The following is a 19,152-nucleotide window of genomic DNA, read 5'->3' as shown; positions in this document are numbered from 1 at the left end:
TTCTTTCCCACTTGGCTTCCTGTCATTACACTATATCTGAATAAAGGCAAAAACAAATCTTAAATAAATAAATAAATACATTAAAATTATCTGGTCTTCGCCGTTAACAGCTCACTGGAGGGGAAGATTATCAATCAACTACAATGTAAATTTTGGTCTGTTTCTCAAACAAAGCTATATAACGACTTCAGAAGCATTTGTATGAAACTTGCTTTTGAACCCTACTTTTGAAGCTTGAAAGCAGTAGATTCGTTTCAGCCACATGAAAAGAGTGACTAGCACAGCCTTTTTTTGTGTTGCACAGAGGAAAGGCCATCACACAGGTTTAAAATGACATGAGGGTGAGTAAATGATGATATCATTTTTAATTTTAAGCAAATCTTCTCATTAATGCATCTTAGAAAGAGGCAGAGGGGGAAAAAACCAAGCAGTGCTTGGAGGCTACATGTGGCTTGCGGGTTTGAGTACATGCACACAAAAAGCCGTCTGTCAGTGTCCGTGAGGTATGTGGTGTAAATGTCCTTGCTGCTGAGCGCCTGCATGCAGCACTGAAGTTTCCGCTCTTCCTTTCAGAAACCATTCTGAATATGAATAAAAAATGAGCTGAGAGCACAAGAGAAAAAGAGACTGCAAAAGAGGGCGAGAATAAGACAAAGAGCTGGTGAGTCTTGAGAGAGTGGGCGGAAGATAAATTGCAGAAGTGGAGTGAACTTCGAGAAGAACGGAAGAACACACGCTGTACAGGAGGGGGGTGAGCATGGAGAAAGGTGCCTGCATGAGAAAGAAATGACTGCGGGTTCCTTCGAGAAATGTGGCAGAAAGACTTGTTGTTGCTAAGGTGCTACATATACAAAAAAAAAATCTGCTGTAGAAATGTATTAATATATTAGCCGTGGGAGAGGCAAATCTCAGCTGTCTAATGAAGTTCACACATCCCCTCCTTAAAAATTATTAGCATGCTTCTATGATTCAAAAGACACACAGCAGCACTAGTTGTTCACTAGAATATGGGTTCAAAGCATAAAACTTTCTCTTTTTTTTTTAGAAAATTTGAAAATATTCACACTTACATTGAATCCTTCAGCAGGTCATTTTTTCCAAGGTGACTTAAAAATGAAACACAGAAATGGGTTTCAAAATAATACAAAGCTGGAGCAGAATACTAGGTGTTTTCTTGATCATAATAATGATGATAAAAAATGATAGTAATTATCTTTATGTACAGTATGTAATACGTACCCATATCTAATAGTAGGGGTGGGCGATTTGTCCAAAATCTACATATCACCAATTTTTTCACGAAGCGATATATATCACAATACAGTTATTTTTGTTTTAAATAAGGCCCTTATGATATCAACATTTTTCATACCACAGAAATTTCAAAAATTTTGCAAGCAGTGTCAATATCACAAAAAACTAATACTAGCTTAAATAAAAAATAAAAAAACTCAAGCTCACTGAAGACAAGTAAACAGTCAGCGATTAAATAAGAACAATCAACTACAATGTAAATTTTGGTCTGTTTCTCAAACAAAGCTATATAACGACTTCAGAAGCATTTGTATGAAACTTGCTTTTGAACCCTACTTTTGAAGCTTGAAAGCAGTAGATTCGTTTCAGCCACATGAAAAGAGTGACTAGCACAGCCTTTTTTTGTGTTGCACAGAGGAAAGGCCATCACACAGGTTTAAAATGACATGAGGGTGAGTAAATGATGATATCATTTTTAATTTTAAGCAAATCTTCTCATTAATGCATCTTAGAAAGAGGCAGAGGGGGAAAAAACCAAGCAGTGCTTGGAGGCTACATGTGGCTTGCGGGTTTGAGTACATGCACACAAAAAGCCGTCTGTCAGTGTCCGTGAGGTATGTGGTGTAAATGTCCTTGCTGCTGAGCGCCTGCATGCAGCACTGAAGTTTCCGCTCTTCCTTTCAGAAACCATTCTGAATATGAATAAAAAATGAGCTGAGAGCACAAGAGAAAAAGAGACTGCAAAAGAGGGCGAGAATAAGACAAAGAGCTGGTGAGTCTTGAGAGAGTGGGCGGAAGATAAATTGCAGAAGTGGAGTGAACTTCGAGAAGAACGGAAGAACACACGCTGTACAGGAGGGGGGTGAGCATGGAGAAAGGTGCCTGCATGAGAAAGAAATGACTGCGGGTTCCTTCGAGAAATGTGGCAGAAAGACTTGTTGTTGCTAAGGTGCTACATATACAAAAAAAAAATCTGCTGTAGAAATGTATTAATATATTAGCCGTGGGAGAGGCAAATCTCAGCTGTCTAATGAAGTTCACACATCCCCTCCTTAAAAATTATTAGCATGCTTCTATGATTCAAAAGACACACAGCAGCACTAGTTGTTCACTAGAATACGGGTTCAAAGCATAAAACTTTCTCTTTTTTTTTAGAAAATTTGAAAATATTCACACTTACATTGAATCCTTCAGCAGGTCATTTTTTCCAAGGTGACTTAAAAATGAAACACAGAAATTGGTTTCAAAATAATACAAAGCTGGAGCAGAATACTAGGTGTTTTCTTGATCATAATAATGATGATAAAAAATGATAGTAATTATCTTTATGTACAGTATGTAATACGTACCCATATCTAATAGTAGGGGTGGGCGATTTGTCCAAAATCTACATATCACCAATTTTTTCACGAAGCGATATATATCACAATACAGTTATTTTTGTTTTAAATAAGGCCCTTATGATATCAACATTTTTCATACCACAGAAATTTCAAAAATTTTGCAAGCAGTGTCAATATCACAAAAAAACTAATACTAGCTTAAATAAAAAATAAAAAAACTCAAGCTCACTGAAGACAAGTAAACAGTCAGCGATTAAATAAGAATACGATACTAATTACAAGCAATAGGACAAAAAACTACAGTAGAACAAATAAATAAGAAAAGCTGCATACATTGTATAACGTAATCAAATGAATAAAAACACTGCATATTCTTCACTGTGTAAATTAAATATATATTTCTTCTTATTAAAGTTACAAAAGTGATTTAATCAAGAGCAGTGAGAGATTTTCTCTCTTTTGTTGTTTGATTAAAATGACATGAATGACAGACAGCAGGAATATTAGACTGCTGTCACTTTAAGAGCTGCCAAATTACTGTGTTTACAAGGATACTTGCAAAGATGGGCATTTTGACACATGCAAGTGTGCATATTTAACCATTCAAGGCCTATAAAGCAGCAAAAATAATTCCGTTCAATACTCCTGCATTGTATGAGCACTGTTTTCATGTGTGCGCACCTCTCTGACAGCGCTCAGAATTAGTCTCTCAGACAAGCGTGCGCATATAGCGAAATGAGTTCTCTTTCGTTGCTGATTGAATTTCAACGGCTTAAAATCACTTGTTTTTTAACCACAATGTTTAAAAATGCATGCATTTCGTGATGGTTAATCGTGTATACCGGTATATCTAACTTGATCATAACCATGAATTCATGTTCTCAGATCAGACCTGCATGACGCAAAAGGATGCCATTTTGACCGATTACGTAGTCTCTATCCTGAGCTGTGTTTATTCAGCAGGTTTATTCAACAGTGGTGAAATGCTAAGATTCCTTTGTTGACAGAATAATTGTACATCACAATTGTTTGTACCCATTACAGTAAGCCAGACTCCCCACCTGACATGCAGGAATAGCTGCTGACCTTCCTAATGTGCCTGACAGCTTTGTTTTCCCTCTCCTCTTTGGCAGGAGCACAGTGCTTGATGATTTGTCCAAAGTAAATGCATTCTACAGTGATATGAGAAATACCTCATACAAGTGTAAGCTAAGACTGACTCATTAGACCACAGACACACTCCCATCACAGAGGTTTACATTTTTGTAGTCTCAATGGAGTAAATCTAGAATCCTGTTTATATAACACTGTGTTAATTCTGTTAAACAGAGAGCTACTGACTGGTATTTGTATATGGAGATTTAGGATGAAACAATTCCAGACTACAGGATGAGTTTATTATTTACATTCAATCTTAATGTAGCTTATATTTACGAAGGACTGTTGATGGCAAGCCCAAGGTTTGGGAGGTTAGCCCATCTACCTGAACATGAGCTGTTCAAATGTCTGGGGTGAGAAAGTTTTTTTTTTTAAGAAATTAATTTTCTTTAAAAAATTACAAATTTACATTTAAAGTAACAGTGGCATTAAAAAGGTTTATATTTCAAATAAATGCTGTTCTTTTGAAGTTTTGTTTGAACTATTCAAGGAATCCTGATAAAAAAGTATTGTAAAAAATCTTCCCAACCCCAACCCCAAACACATGAACAGTATATCTTGCTTTAAATGTGAAAAGTTGCATGTTCAAATCTTGCACAACTTTTAAAAATAAACCAATCAAAATGACAGGTACCAGTACATGTATATCATTAATGGCTGTGTGCTTGGTTGCCAGGCAAAACAGAAGAAATAGTTCCCTTTCAATTCCTGAGTTTGAATTTGAATTGAATTGGCCACAGAATTTGAATGACAGAGAGAAATTTACTAGATTGCAATATTAAAGAAATGTAACACAGGTGATGCATTCTATAAAATGAAGTGTTCTTCACAAAAGTTAATTAAATGATGAAACGTCTATTCTACACTCTAAAAAATGCTGGGTTAAATATCAGTTCCCTTTCAATTCCTGAGTTTGAATTTGAATTGAATTGGCCACAGAATTTGAATGACAGAGAGAAATTTACTAGATTGCAATATTAAAGAAATGTAACACAGGTGATGCATTCTATAAAATGAAGTGTTCTTCACAAAAGTTAATTAAATGATGAAACGTCTATTCTACACTCTAAAAAATGCTGGGTTATATTTAACCCAGCATTTTTTAGAGTGTATCCTCAATCCTTCAAACTTCAAGGATTTTTACATTCAATTTAAATTGATCTTAATTCTACTTCCTTACATTCAAATGGCAAATCTGCAAACTGTTTACCACCTCAATTCAAATTCAGGAATTCAGGAACTGAACTGGAATTTTAAAGGTCTTCTCAATTCTAAATGGCACACAAACCTGTTGACTGCATTTTTGGACTTGACAGCTATGTGCGGCTCAGGCTCCACCATCGACTAAAGGGAAAGAAAGAAAGAACACTGTTACAGACTTCAAAGTTTATCGACGACTTGTAAGGTGAGGATTCACAGCAGAGTAATCTCAGATATCTTACTACAGCCACCACCTTCGGCAAACATGAAAAGAGATCACATACATCACAGATCTTCAGGGAAGCTGAGATAAAAGACAAGCTTACAACCTCTTGTTGACAGTATTTCAAAACAAAAGCAAATCTCTAGTGTACAGAAGCAGAATTCATGTTAGGTCAGCAAAACAAGTCAAAGCGTTCTTGCTTATGTATGCAAATTACTGTAACATTTACGAAGCAAAAATGCACTGAACGGTTCGCATTTTCCAACTCACTCATAAAGTGTTTTGTGCTGTCCACATTAAGAGCGACCCCCCCCAATAGCGCTCTTAGCCTCAGTCTAAATTACATTCAGTTAACAGGGTTGATTACTTTCAGTGTTGCTGGTTGTTATGGTTTGGATTTGATCTTGCTCCATTAGCATGTGATTACCAGGTGAGTGCAGTAATAAAACAGACACAGCATACGGAAAAAAAGACAGCGGTAAAAACAGCAGCAGTCTGTTTAGCTTTCCTGCTCAGTCCCACCGATCATCTCCCTCAGAGTGCATTAATTACTCCAGTCCAGAATAAGAATTAATTTTAAGGAATCAAGCATAATACGGCTTAATTCCACTGATGGTGAGAGCTGTATGTGCATTACAGCACAAGCGGATCTTACCATCCTTCCTGTCTCGTTTATTTCCTTCTATTCCCTCCATAGCATTCTATTGTTACACATAATGTATTCCATTATACAGAGTGCCATTCCTAGCCATTTACTTCCATTCATTTTCATTCTGTTCTATTCCATTCCATCGGTGAAAGCTGATATCTCATTGCTGCCATTGTGGCTGGTAACTGCATCCAACATCCTGATTGGATTGAAGGTGGGAGTGAACACTGGCAGGACCCCAAAGTCTGGTGGCCCTGTGTTCGGCCACCATCTCAGGTTCACACACACCCACAAAGGCTGTCCTTTAAGGCCCACGGAAGAGTTCACCATCGAACAAGCACAGGTCTGCCATTCCCAGTGGGTAATTATTGCTTGCTGCGAGCCTACAGACATGTACTGAATGTTATCTCAAGACCACTTTTAAGTCGCTATTATTCGCTTTCTCTCTCCTTTCAGGGGCATCTTTCTCAGGGTCCTCTGTGTCTCTCGCACACAATCAGTTCTTCATTATCCCGGGTCAGACTCAGTAAATGTCTACCCTTCAATAAAGAGACTGAAAAAGAGGGTGAGATGGCTGCTTTACTGCTGTGAAGGATATTTGATGAAATTGGGTTATAACTAACTGAATTAGTGAATGAATCAACAGATTTTATTTTTAATCAAATGCATAAATTCACAAAGACTCATGATTGGCTCTCATGGTAGATAAGGATCTTTCCTCTAGAGTCATGCATGCAGAAATCCAGTGAAAATTGTTGAAATTGAAAAAGAAAAATCAGTTACTAGTTTCTCACATAAAACAGAATTTCTACAGCTTTTTATGTTGCTTCATACTGGCTGTCTTCTTGGACAAGAGCTCTACTGCTTTCCTCAACAGTTCTCCAAACCCTCGCTGGAAAAAATGACACTTTCTCCTCTATTTGCTAAACCACATGGACCATTGCAGATCATTACGAAGTGTTCAAGGCCCCTTGAGACATAAGAAGACTATGGAAGCTGTCTGCATTAGTCAGGTCTCCATCATGAAGAGCAAACCAAAAGACTGACCTTGAATAATGGCCACGACACCATTAGTGCACCATTATAAATCTCTAACTGTCAGCAGCCAGCCTCTTTATCTTGGTTATGTGCGATAAAGCCAAAAAGTCTATAATTAGCCTGACCAAGGTCCCATTAATTCCACTTTAAACTTTATGAACCACAATACATAGGCTAGCTTGTTTTGTCTTCTGTAATTCACTATATTAACTAAATAGTCATATTTAGACTACCATTGCATTCAAATAAAATTACCGAAAACAATGTTTTGATCACACTGCCCACACCTAGATCTTTACAGGGCCTCATTTATTCTATTTTGGACTATATGAAGAATTAAGACCATGAACAGAAACACACGGACTGCAAAATACATTACCAAGAGTAACCAAGTAGTCAATATTCAACAGTCAAAAATACTGACCTTAACACACAAGGAAAATGTGTAACAGATGCCTCACAGATGCAAACTGGGTAAATAATGTTTTGTATTTTGATTAAAATAGAGTTAACATTGGCTGGCAGCATATCACATTGTTTATTACTTAGCAGAGCTGATGAAACCAGAGACTTGCACTGAAAACTAAATAATCAACACATAAGATGAAATCATCAGATGAAAAGAGTATTCAATGAAGCCCGTGACTTCACAGAGGAAATTAACAAATATCCTGCTCATTTTTCCGACTTTGAAGCATACCCTACTGCCACATAAAACTCCATACAATCTCCTACATATGAGCTACTGATAATGAAAACTGCTCAAACACAGTTTTCCACAATTGCCGGTTCCACAATTAAATACCGAGGGTGCTTCATAGTGTTCTCTAGCCTCAATGCACATACATTTTCACATATACTTTTGTCCCATCCATTGCTCTTTTGAATGTGATTCCCCTATTAAAATGTGGGTGTCATTTCCAAAACTGTGCAGCGTGTATGTGGCCGAAAAACAGAAGTTTTATACAAATTCTGAATGGATTATATATACAAAGCCTAGAAAGCAAAGCACACAAAGAGCACTCCCTTTATAATCACTAAAAAGCTGTCATCATTCTTAGTTCTTCACAATCTCATTACGTTTTGTTATAATGAGAGGATTCGCGATTTCCAGCAATGGACAAAAACTTGAGTGGTGAGTGGATTCTAACATAAACGCCTCTGATTGGCATTTAAGAAATCAGCAGATATGTCTGTGATTGGGTACATTGCTCAACGCTGAAAAAACATGATGTAAATAGAAACCTTTTGATGCTCTCCAGAGTGCAAACACAAATATGCACTGGATAGTTTGCCAGATCAGTGTCGCCAATAGGATAGTGAATAGAGAATATCTAGAGTTTTTCCCGTGGGTGCTCAGCCATTCTGTATCGGTGCTTGTGCACCATTAGTTTCATAACAAAATGACAAAAAAATATTTTGGTTATACTGGTCACCCCTAGATCTGTATGTGGCCTTTTACTCTGTTTTACTTCACCTCCACTGTGACAATCCATCCTGCATTAGGATCTTAAAAGGCCAGATCCTCAGTCCCCCCACAGAGTGCATTAACATGGTCATTAATCAACTGGCCTACAGTTCATCACCCATGCTGTAAAATAAAATTAGTCATGGCTTAGAGCTATGAAAAGCTGACAAAACTTAGACTCAGAAGCATCTTGAGGCCAGCTTTCAAACACTCCCTGTTCACACCTTCACAAGAACACACAGACTGCACCCTGTAGTTCATTCCAATGGGCACATAGAAGTTCTTATGTATCAATCACTTGGGATTTGAAAGCATCTGGCCAGGCTTTTTAAATGTTGTATTTTGAAACAGAGGCTAATTAAGATGCAAATCATTAGAATAACTGGCCAGATTCCCAAGTGATTAATTCATAAAAACAGTTATGCATGAGGTAAATTTAAATTACGTAAGGGATAACACAGTCAGCCCATCATTACTACAAAAAATTTTGATCGGGACCTGATGCACTTACCAAATGCACTTTAAATGTTAATATAAATTGAAATTATTTTAATATGTGACAAGTGACCAATGTGTACTATGAGAGATATGAAACAAGCACAACTATGCAAGAAATTGGTAGGCAGGGACAACTGTCAATTGTCTAATAATTTAATGAAGTTTTATCATTTTAAAAATCTGCATACATTTAGGAAACCAAAATCAACGTTTTTGAGGATGCCAACACAAAAAAAGAAAGAAATAGAAAGAAATATAGCTCTGTACTCTCATATCCCACCACCTGTCCAAACAGCGATTACTTGAGTATTATTTACTGAAAAAGCCCAGTGTTGCTGATAATCCGGGACTAAGCTGAAAATCTGGCTGAGATGTATACGGCTGCTCTGCAGTCAACCCATTCTTCAGGCTTTCCTTGTAACAGATCAAAAAAAAAGCTCAATAGATTATCCTTTCTCCATGGATGAAGAGAGATACAGAGGAAATATGATCATAAAGTCTTATGTTTGTAGATATGTAAGGCTATAGAATGACTGAGTACAGCATGTTTAGTGCGGTGAACATCTATAGTTATGGTGAAGAGTGTAATTTTTACATTACTAGCATCAATTGTGAAAAAGTGATTATTTTCAAACAGGTTTCCCATACACTTCCCCATCATTGGTCAAGCAAACCGATAGCCCTGCTCCAAACTCACACCATCGGTTGAGCCGATGTTGCTATGCTGGGCTGGTCGGGATGTGCAAACAAACAAAACAAGCAAAGTTTTGATAGCAGCACAACGTTTACGCTTCTTGAGGCATTCAACCTACAAATAGCTTGCTTATATTTGTCTCTACATATTAAGCTGGAGTAGGAAATAGTATTTTACATTGGAAAAAATAACTTTCTGACCCTGAGAAATTTCTGAATACCCAGGTAACTCGATCAGTAAGTTCCAGCCTTTCATTGAGCGAAGGGTAAAGCTGCTGAATTTTTTAGCTAAAACCCATTTTCTGAGCCAAGCATTAGCAACAGATTGATGCTTACGCTAGCATGACTGCACATCCTCCGACAGCCCAGGCATCTTAAATGCAAACATTACTTACTGCAACTCAAAGAGCTTAGTGTGATTTTCCTCAAGATGATTTCATCTCACACTGATGCTGAGAGTCAGCGACTGGTCAAGCAGAGGACGTGGATGATCAAAGGAAGATATTACGCAGAAAGCTTTCATACAACAGACAAAAAAAAATTATTTAAAAGCTTGCACTGCCCTTCCCTTAATCTTTGAAGATACATGAAATACAATATTTTAAATTAATATATATAGTCAAACATGCAGCCAACAATTCAAGCTTGGTTCTAAAAGCATCATATGCACTACTTATTTATGATGCCTTGGAGACCTCATTTTTGGCCAAATCCCAAAGCAGTGTCTTTCATGGATAAAGACTATTTTAAAATGCATTGTAACAAGCTTAATGAAATAGTAAATATATTTAATAAATAACAAAACTATATAATTCAATAGCAAAAAGGCTGTGAGGGAAGTTTTGGAATAGACCATATGTTTCACTATCACAAGCAAAAAAATCTCATGAAACATCTTCAGGACATGCACATCTGTATGCAGGCCAAGACACAAATCTGAAGCAATGCAATCAACTTCAATTCTGCCGAGGTCAAGAAGAGAGTTCGGCAACAGACAGTAAGTCTTCAACTCATACAGTACACTCTGCACCCTGATAACAGGAAATTAAGAGTAAAGTGATGAACACAGTGCAATAAAAGCCATAAAAGATAAATCAAGGAAAAACACGAGAAGCATCACAGAGCTCAGGGGACCAATTGTTAAAAAAACAAGATATATTCTCTTTTATTATCCAATTTTGTCCAGGGACTTTCTGTTGGAAAGCAAACTCTATTAGGAACCGAATGGGTTTATAATATACAGTACCTACAGTACTATTAACATCAGTCCGGGCAACACAATTACAATTGGCCAGCGCTAAATACAGGTCTAAACAGACTCCAACACTTTTTTTGTCAGTCCTGTAGCTTAATTACTTCAATTTCTTGAATGGCAACTTGAAATTTCGGCGCTTTAGACCAAACATTTTAAAAACTCTGATGTGACGTGTCTACACACAGAATACCATTATTTATAATCTGTCCAACTGGTGCTGTAAACAATATGAAATTAGGGTAAATAACAACCCAATTTAAAACAATAAAAAAGAAAAATGGGCCTTGAATTCTGTTTGTCCCAGATCTTGCAGAGACACATTATGAAGTTGTAGCTCGGTCTGTTCCACATTTGGCTACAGACAAACATGGATAAAGTTCAATATGACATCCAATGTGCACTCAGCAATTACAACCCCCAGGAAAAAGTAGATTGATTTCCTCTACCGGACTGTCGAACTCTGGTTTAGTTCCTTACTTAACTGTGCAACAGCAGAGATTTGACACCACTGATTTCAGGCCAGATTTACCAGTTGATTTCTGAGTAGAACTGAATAATTCATTTTCTGAATAGTGGTTCAGTGCTGAACAGGCAAAAATGGCAAAACAAAGTGCAACAGCAGTTGATCACAATTGAAAGTAAAATGCTGCAGTGTCATATTTAAAGGGATCGTTCACTCACCCTCATGTCGTTCTAAACCCTTAAGACCTTCGTTCATCTTCGGAACACAAATTAAGATATTTTTGATGAATTCTGAGAGCTCTCTGACCCTGCCATAGACAGCAAGGGTACTAGCACGATCAACGTCCAGAAACGTAGCAAGGAGATCCACTGAATCCACTGAACGCAAACAGCGTATGTTGTTCTGTGTCAGCCGCACCACACGGATACCTTTTCTATGTTGTTTGTGCTTTGATTTGAACGTGTGGTGCAGCTGACACAGAACAACATACGCTGTTTGCGTTCAGTGGATATTCTCCAAAATGGCACCAGGAGGAGGAGACAAATTGTTGAATAAAGTTGTTCTTTTGCGCACAAAAACTATTCTCGTAGCTTCATAATATTAGGGTTGAACCCCTGGTGTCACATGGATTATTTTACCGATCTCCTTGCTACGTTTCTGGACATTGATTGTGGTAGTACCCTTGCTGTCTATGGGAGGGTCAGAGAGCTCTCAGAATGCATCAAAAATATCTTAAATTGTGTTCCGAAGATGAACGGAGGTCTTACGCGGTTGGAACGACATGAGGGGGAGTAATTAATGACAGAATTTTCATTTTTGGGTGAACTAACCCTTTAACCCTCTCGGCCTCTTTTGTCACATCTGACTGAAAAACAATACATTTTTATTTTTTTTTGCTTCATCAGAATGAGATGAGACTTGGTGACTTGTCATACACTGAAAAAAAGAAATGATTCATTGAATTTACTCAATTTGTTTAAGGTAAGTGGTTGTAATCAATTTATTTTAGCTACATTGAAATAAACAAATTTAGTTGACTAACTTTCAACATTTTTTTATTTAAATGTAGCTAAAATAAATTGTTTGCAACCACTTACCTTAAAAAGTATCATTTTTTTCAATCAAAAATATCTTAAATTGTGTTCTGAAGATGAACGGAGGTCTTACGCGTTTGGAACAACATGAGGGTGAGTAATTAATGACAGAATTTTCATTTTTGGGTGAACTAACCCTTTAACCCTCTTTTGTCACATCTGACTGAAAAACAATACATTTTTATTTTTTTTTGCTTCATCAGAATGAGATGAGACTTGGTGACTTGTCATACACTGAAAAAAAGAAATGATTCATTGAATTTACTCAATTTGTTTAAGGTAAGTGGTTGCAATCAATTTATTTTAGCTACATTGAAATAAACAAATTTAGTTGACTAACTTTCAAAAAAATTTTATTTAAATGTAGCTAAAATAAATTGTTTGCAACCACTTACCTTAAAAAGTATCATTTTTTTCAGTATATTAGCTATGTGAACACGCAAAAATAAATAACTAAATGCATAAAACATGAACCTGATTTGGACATGTTAAAGTGTTGAAAAATAAAAAGTAACACTTGGTACCGTCATGGCCAAAAATACACAGAAATTCTAAAAAATATATATTTTTTAAATTATGGAAAAAAGAAAAAAGCTAATAAAATGTATATAAATATTGTGTAGTATCACCCCCCCCCCCCCCCCCCCCCCGCACCACCAACACCAAAAATAAAAAAATAAAAAACTAAAAAAAACATGTATAAATATTGCATAAAAGCATAACCCCCCCCCCCCCCCCCCCAAATTCTAAATAATAATAAGCAAAAATTATTATTGAACAAAAATATACTAGATTGATTTTCCTGATGAAAAAGGTGTTACATTTCAAGGCTTTGGTCACTTTTGACCATGAAGGTACCAAGTATAACCCACAAATGAAGGGGCTCAGAGGACTGATTAGTGTTCAAAGTCTGAATTCTAAATACATATTAGATTTTAATTGACTGCATTAAATTAATTAAGTGGCCTTGATTAATTGAGTGTACCTGTGACTGAGACAAAACCTGACAAGTATTTAAACATGACGTGAGACTACTTGTCTATCTAAATTTTGTAAAAGTATGAAATGTAGATAACAGACAAATCTTTTTAAGATTAATTCTAATATAAAATACTGAAATCCTGAGGGGGGGGGGGCAAGTATTATGACTGTTTTACATTCTTGTAAATATGCAGGTTTTAAATGGAAGCAATCTTAGATAAAAATGAAGAGTTCCCATTTGAAAATAGAGCACCTATGTTGAGTACATCACTGATCTAGTCATTGAAATGACATGTGCAAACATCAGACATGTCCTAAAGACTCTGTAAATCTGGCGCTTTGTGTCCGATAACAAGTCACATGGAACACAGCCTCTGATCAGAGGAGTTTCATACCTCCCAGATACACAAACTAACTAATCTCACACCCCACTGATCAAATCAAAAATAACAGCCCGGAGCACTGAATCTATGACGAACATAACAGATTAACCCAACACAGCCTTGCAGCTAGTCAGTTATGTAAAAAAATAATATACTAAATTGTAATCTACTAATCTATTATGGAAATTCTAATATTCCAGAACAATATTGAAATTCACAGGGAACATGCTCATGTAAGGCACTGACGAGTTTGTCCTCTTATGCAAACTAAAATCGCCCCCAACTGTTTGAAGGTTCATGTCGGCTTCATTACTTCTCTGCGTTTCATCTTTGCTGGTTTGGTTTGGCGCTCCATTAAAGCATGAAAAAGATCTCTTTAAACAATAGTCTGAATAGAAAATGCATTTCTGAAATGACATGTTAGCAGGAGTTTGATTAAATTACAGATGCGTTTTAGCACTTAAAGGGCACTAGGAAGAAGTGGAGGAAGAAGTAGCCAGCGAGGCTGAACCATCTTACATTTCAGAAAAAAATAAATGATAAATCAATGTTCTCACAGAATCTGGGAACATGTGGATGGTTGGAGGCTATGAAGAAGGCCACTCAGTATAGCAACTGCATCTCAGCGAAAGAATGATGAGAATCATAAAACACTCACTGTGCTGCCAATCTGCAGAGACTGTAGCGAGTTATTAAACCTTGTTACAAGTCAAGCTCTACACAACCGCTCTCAAATTAGTTACAGACACACGCAAGGCATTCAGACGCTCGCAAATGTGATAGGACCCACTTGCTTTTGCAGTTGAGAACTCTCTCCGTTTGGAAGTTCTGTTTGATGTGCAAAACTGGCTCTTGAGAATATTTAACACCAATATTAGGGTCATGAGACACAAAGAGTATAACTCCTTTAGAGTCCCTGATGATAAAGGAATTTCTTCAACATGAGCACCGGAGATCATGCAAAGCAGAACTGCTGTCAAAACACAGATCCTGTTCCAGCAACAAATACTTATATTATGTCATTATGAATCAACGCATTTACATAACCACAACAGTGCATTTGAATTATGGGTAGAGTTTCAGACAGTTCAAAGGACACAGATCAAAGGACATGTAGCTTTCCTTTGAAACATAAGTTTGCATATACAAACAACAGTGAAATATCTCTAAGCTCTGATATATGCTGATAGTTGGTGAGCAGTAACCCAGCCTATATGCCATATTTTAAAATGAAATAATGTAATATGCTAGCTCTAGAATGGGGACCCTGTTTGGAGCAACATTTTTCAAACAACATCATCTTTAAAATACTTTTAAAAAATGTAATCAGTTGAGTCACCAAGCTTGTGAGTTTATCTGACACCACACTCTAAAAAATGCTGGGTTAAATACAACCCAGTGCTGGGTAAAATAGGGACAAACCCAGCAATTGGGTTGTTTTGACCCAGCGGTCGGGTTACTACCCAGAAGGTTGGGTTAAACATTTAACTCAACCGCTGGGTCAAAACAACCCAATTGCTGGCTTTGTCGATATTATACCCAGCACTGGGTTGTATTTAACCCAGCATTTTTTTAGAGTGCATTATCCCCCTTAATATGATGATGTCAAATGTTATAGATGCAATACATGCAATACTGGGGCTGTTACACTCTAAAAAATGCTGGGTTGTTTCAACCCAATGTTGGGTCAAATATAGACTAACCCAACAGTTGGGTTGAAACAACCCAGCATTTTTTTAGAGTGTAGGTGATTACAGTATATGCAAATGTTTTGAAAATGCCATTATATACTAGTTCTTTGGAACTATATCTACACAAATGGTTTCAATACTTTGCAATAAGGGCCAATATGCTAACATTAGTGAAGTATAGTGAACATGAACTAACAATTAAAATACTTCTAAAGCAGAGCTTTTATTCTTAGTTTATGTTAATTACAACATATTAAAACCAAATGTATCTGTTAATAGTATTTAATGAACCCAAGCTGACATGAACAAAAAATGAACAGTTGTATTTTTAATAACTAACATTAACAAAGATTAATAAATACTGTAACAAACATAATGCTCATTGCTGGATAATATCTTAATAACTTACTACAGTACTAAATAACGTTAACTAATAGGATCTTATTGTGAAGTATTACCAAAACCTTAACTTAATTTACAGCAAAATGACATGACAAGGTCTAAAAAAATTCATTATTTGTATGTAATGTATTTAATGTATCAGTAAAAAAAAATACTATGGAATTATTTTTATTCCATTTGCTTTGTAAATCAAAAGTAATACAAATCTAACATGCTAGATGGATGTAACACATGTGGGTAGTTGACAGAACATGTCAGTTACAGCAGTGTCCTGCAGTGTGACTTGCGATATACTCCATCTAAAACATCTAAATCATTTTTTTTTGTAGGCTATAAATATTATGCATACAGTTGTAATAACTACAGTAAAGAAAATGGTGGTAAAATGAAGAACGTATTACAATTTAAAGCATCTAAAATATGTACCCTAGCCATTTTTTATGCTTTTATGGGTTAAATGCTGATTTTCTCTGCAAATCAAAAACCAGACGCATAAGTTAACGGTGCAACATAGCAATAACGTTAACTAATAGGATCTTATTGTGAAGTATTACCAAAACCTTAACTTAATTTACAGCAAAATGACATGACAAGGTCTAAAAAAATTCATTATTTGTATGTAATGTATTTAATGTATCAGTAAAAAAAAATACTATGGAATTATTTTTATTCCATTTGCTTTGTAAATCAAAAGTAATACAAATCTAACATGCTAGATGGATGTAACACATGTGGGTAGTTGACAGAACATGTCAGTTACAGCAGTGTCCTGCAGTGTGACTTGCGATATACTCCATCTAAAACATCTAAATCATTTTTTTTTGTAGGCTATAAATATTATGCATACAGTTGTAATAACTACAGTAAAGAAAATGGTGGTAAAATGAAGAACGTATTACAATTTAAAGCATCTAAAATATGTACCCTAGCAATTTTTTATGCTTTTATGGGTTAAATGCTGATTTTCTCTGCAAATCAAAAACCAGACGCATAAGTTAACGGTGCAACATAAGAGACACATGAACTCCGCAGAGGCTGACTCCAATTCACTTTGCTCCTAAAACGTCTGGCGGCATGATAAACTTGTATACTGACGGCTTACCTGGCTGTAAGGTCTTCTCAGCAGCGTTGAACGGAGCAGGGCAGAAACTATGGAATCACTTGCACCGCACGCACCCGTTCGCATTCAAATGCTCTGTGTGTCTCTTCTGTGGTAATCGGTCGAAGAACGGAGCGCCTGGGGGCGCACACAATGAACACGTCTGCGAATGATTGTCTGGGTGATTATTTGCTCAGTGATCAGCGTGCTTTTCCATGCCTCGCTGAGTTTTCCTATCCCAGTTATTCCCGATCACAGCTGCCGCAGAATCCGCACGCGCTGCCTTTTACATCGTCGCGCGCTCAGAGCGCACGGACAGCGCGGCCGCATAGTACCTGCTACTCGCCTCCTCCTATTCACAGGCGGTGAATCAGGTCAGAGAGGAGGCGTCCTGTTTTTTTATAACGTTGTCAAGAGACCTGTTTGTCTCTTCTCTCCTCGCGTATCCGGCGCGTGTCTCACATCCCTGCGGTTCACAGCAACAGCCGCGCGTCAGATCGCGCTCCGCACAGCCCAACAGCACTGCCTACAGTTCTGCACAGACACAGCACGACACCAATAATTAAATAAATAAACCGAGATGATATGAATAAACGCGACTGCTCGAACAGTACATTCTGCTCTCTTTTGAAAGAACACTTTGGCACGAAATTAAAAAAAATTTTTTTGTTGCCACAAATCAGTGGCCTATAGAGGAGCCAGGAAGGCAATCTGTTTTTGTTCTGATATAAAAAAAAATCCATCACATTAATTGATGTAATAATAATTTTTAGACAAAGTTACGGTGCAGTCTGCATTTTAGTACATATGGACGAATGTACTGTTACTTCCTCTACAGTCAAAAATTTGGGTGTGACAGCAACTTGTCTTTTAAAAATATTTCCCATGTTACAAAAACAGCATTCTTCCATCTAAACACTGCCAAGCTACAGAACATGTTACCTGTTTCTGATGCAGAAAAGCTAGTTCATGCATTCATGACCTCTAGACTGGACTATTGTAATGCACTGCTAGCTGGTCAAGAAAATATGATAATATTACCCCAATCTTACAGTCTCTAAACTGGCTACCTATTAAGTTCCATATCAGTTACAAAATATTACTACTTACCTTAATGGTTTAGCTCCTGCGTACCTAATCTATCACACTACAATCCATCCCGCTCCCTAAGGTCGCAAAACTCTGGACTTCTGATAGATAGCAAAGTCCACTAAAGGAGGTAGAATTTTTTCGCATTTGGCTCCCAAACTCTGGAATAGCCTTCCTGATAACATTCGGGGTTCAGACACACGCTCCCTGTTCAAATCTAGACTAAAGACACATCTCTTTAGCCAAGCATTCACATAATGTATATTGCTTCACGATGCCATAGAAGAACCTTTTTTGTCTAAATGTTTCCATAAAGAACCTTTAACACCTGAAGAACCTTTCTGTTTCACAAAAGGTTCTTTGTGGCGAAAGAAGGTTCTTCAGATTATAAAAAGGTAAGAAAGAGATGGTCCTTTAAAGATCCTTTGACTGAATGGTTCTTTGTGGAACCAAAAATGGCTCTTCTATGGCATCGCTGTGAAGAACGTTTTAAGCACCTTTATTTTTAAGAGTGTATCTCGTAAACTTGTACTTCAGTTATATCTGATCAAACGCACATTATCATTCTTTTGCTTGGAAAAGCAGCTACACAAATTTTTCTCTATTTGCTTTTCTGTTTCTGCCACGGGATTGGTAAATTACACAAGATTCAGTCTGCATCCAACCCTTACAAAGATCTGAGATGACTGAACCCCTGAGAAGAGATGATACCGACCCCTCAGAGGACCTCAGATCATTGCCAACTCTGAAACAACATACAAAACTACCTAATTTTGCTGTAAGTTGATTGTAACATAATCATTGTTGTTAATAGTGTTCACCATCTGTTTGATTACATGACATTAACTAACTGCATGATTTTTACTGTACATTTCTGTCATATGGACATCAACTTGACAGTCACCACTGATAAGCTACTACTAAATATAATGTAGAAGCTTTAATTTTCTGTAAAGCTGCTTTGCAACGATTTGTATCATGAAAAGCCCTATACAAATAAACGTGAACTGAACTGAATTGAGTTTTTTCTATAGGCACTATATGAAGTCATACAGTAGTTTTAGGTCATTAATTTAATTGCACAGTTTCTACTTTGGTGCGTTACAATTGTGCGTTACACCAATAATTAAATAAATAAACCGAGATGATATGAATAAACGCGACTGCTCGA

General features: G+C 36.8%; 1 protein-coding gene across 1 annotated transcript in view; it reads right to left on the bottom strand.

The window, feature by feature from the left end:
* wscd2 (WSC domain containing 2) overlaps nucleotides 1-17,399 on the bottom strand; it is a 61,905-nt gene extending 44,506 nt beyond the window's left edge. Inside the window, exons 1-2 of the mRNA XM_016288274.1 lie at nucleotides 16,896-17,399; nucleotides 5,044-5,099 (exon numbers count right to left, since the gene is read on the bottom strand). The gene's annotated coding sequence lies outside the window, so the exon portion shown is untranslated. The remainder of the gene's footprint in view (nucleotides 1-5,043; nucleotides 5,100-16,895) is intronic.
* Nucleotides 17,400-19,152: the final 1,753 nt, after the last annotated feature.

This window comes from Sinocyclocheilus grahami, unplaced genomic scaffold (genome assembly GCF_001515645.1).
Source record: "Sinocyclocheilus grahami isolate Dianchi unplaced genomic scaffold, SAMN03320097.WGS_v1.1 scaffold230.1, whole genome shotgun sequence".
In the NCBI taxonomy this organism is placed as follows: Eukaryota; Metazoa; Chordata; class Actinopteri; order Cypriniformes; family Cyprinidae; genus Sinocyclocheilus; species Sinocyclocheilus grahami.
This window is presented reverse-complemented; position numbering and strand designations above follow the sequence as displayed.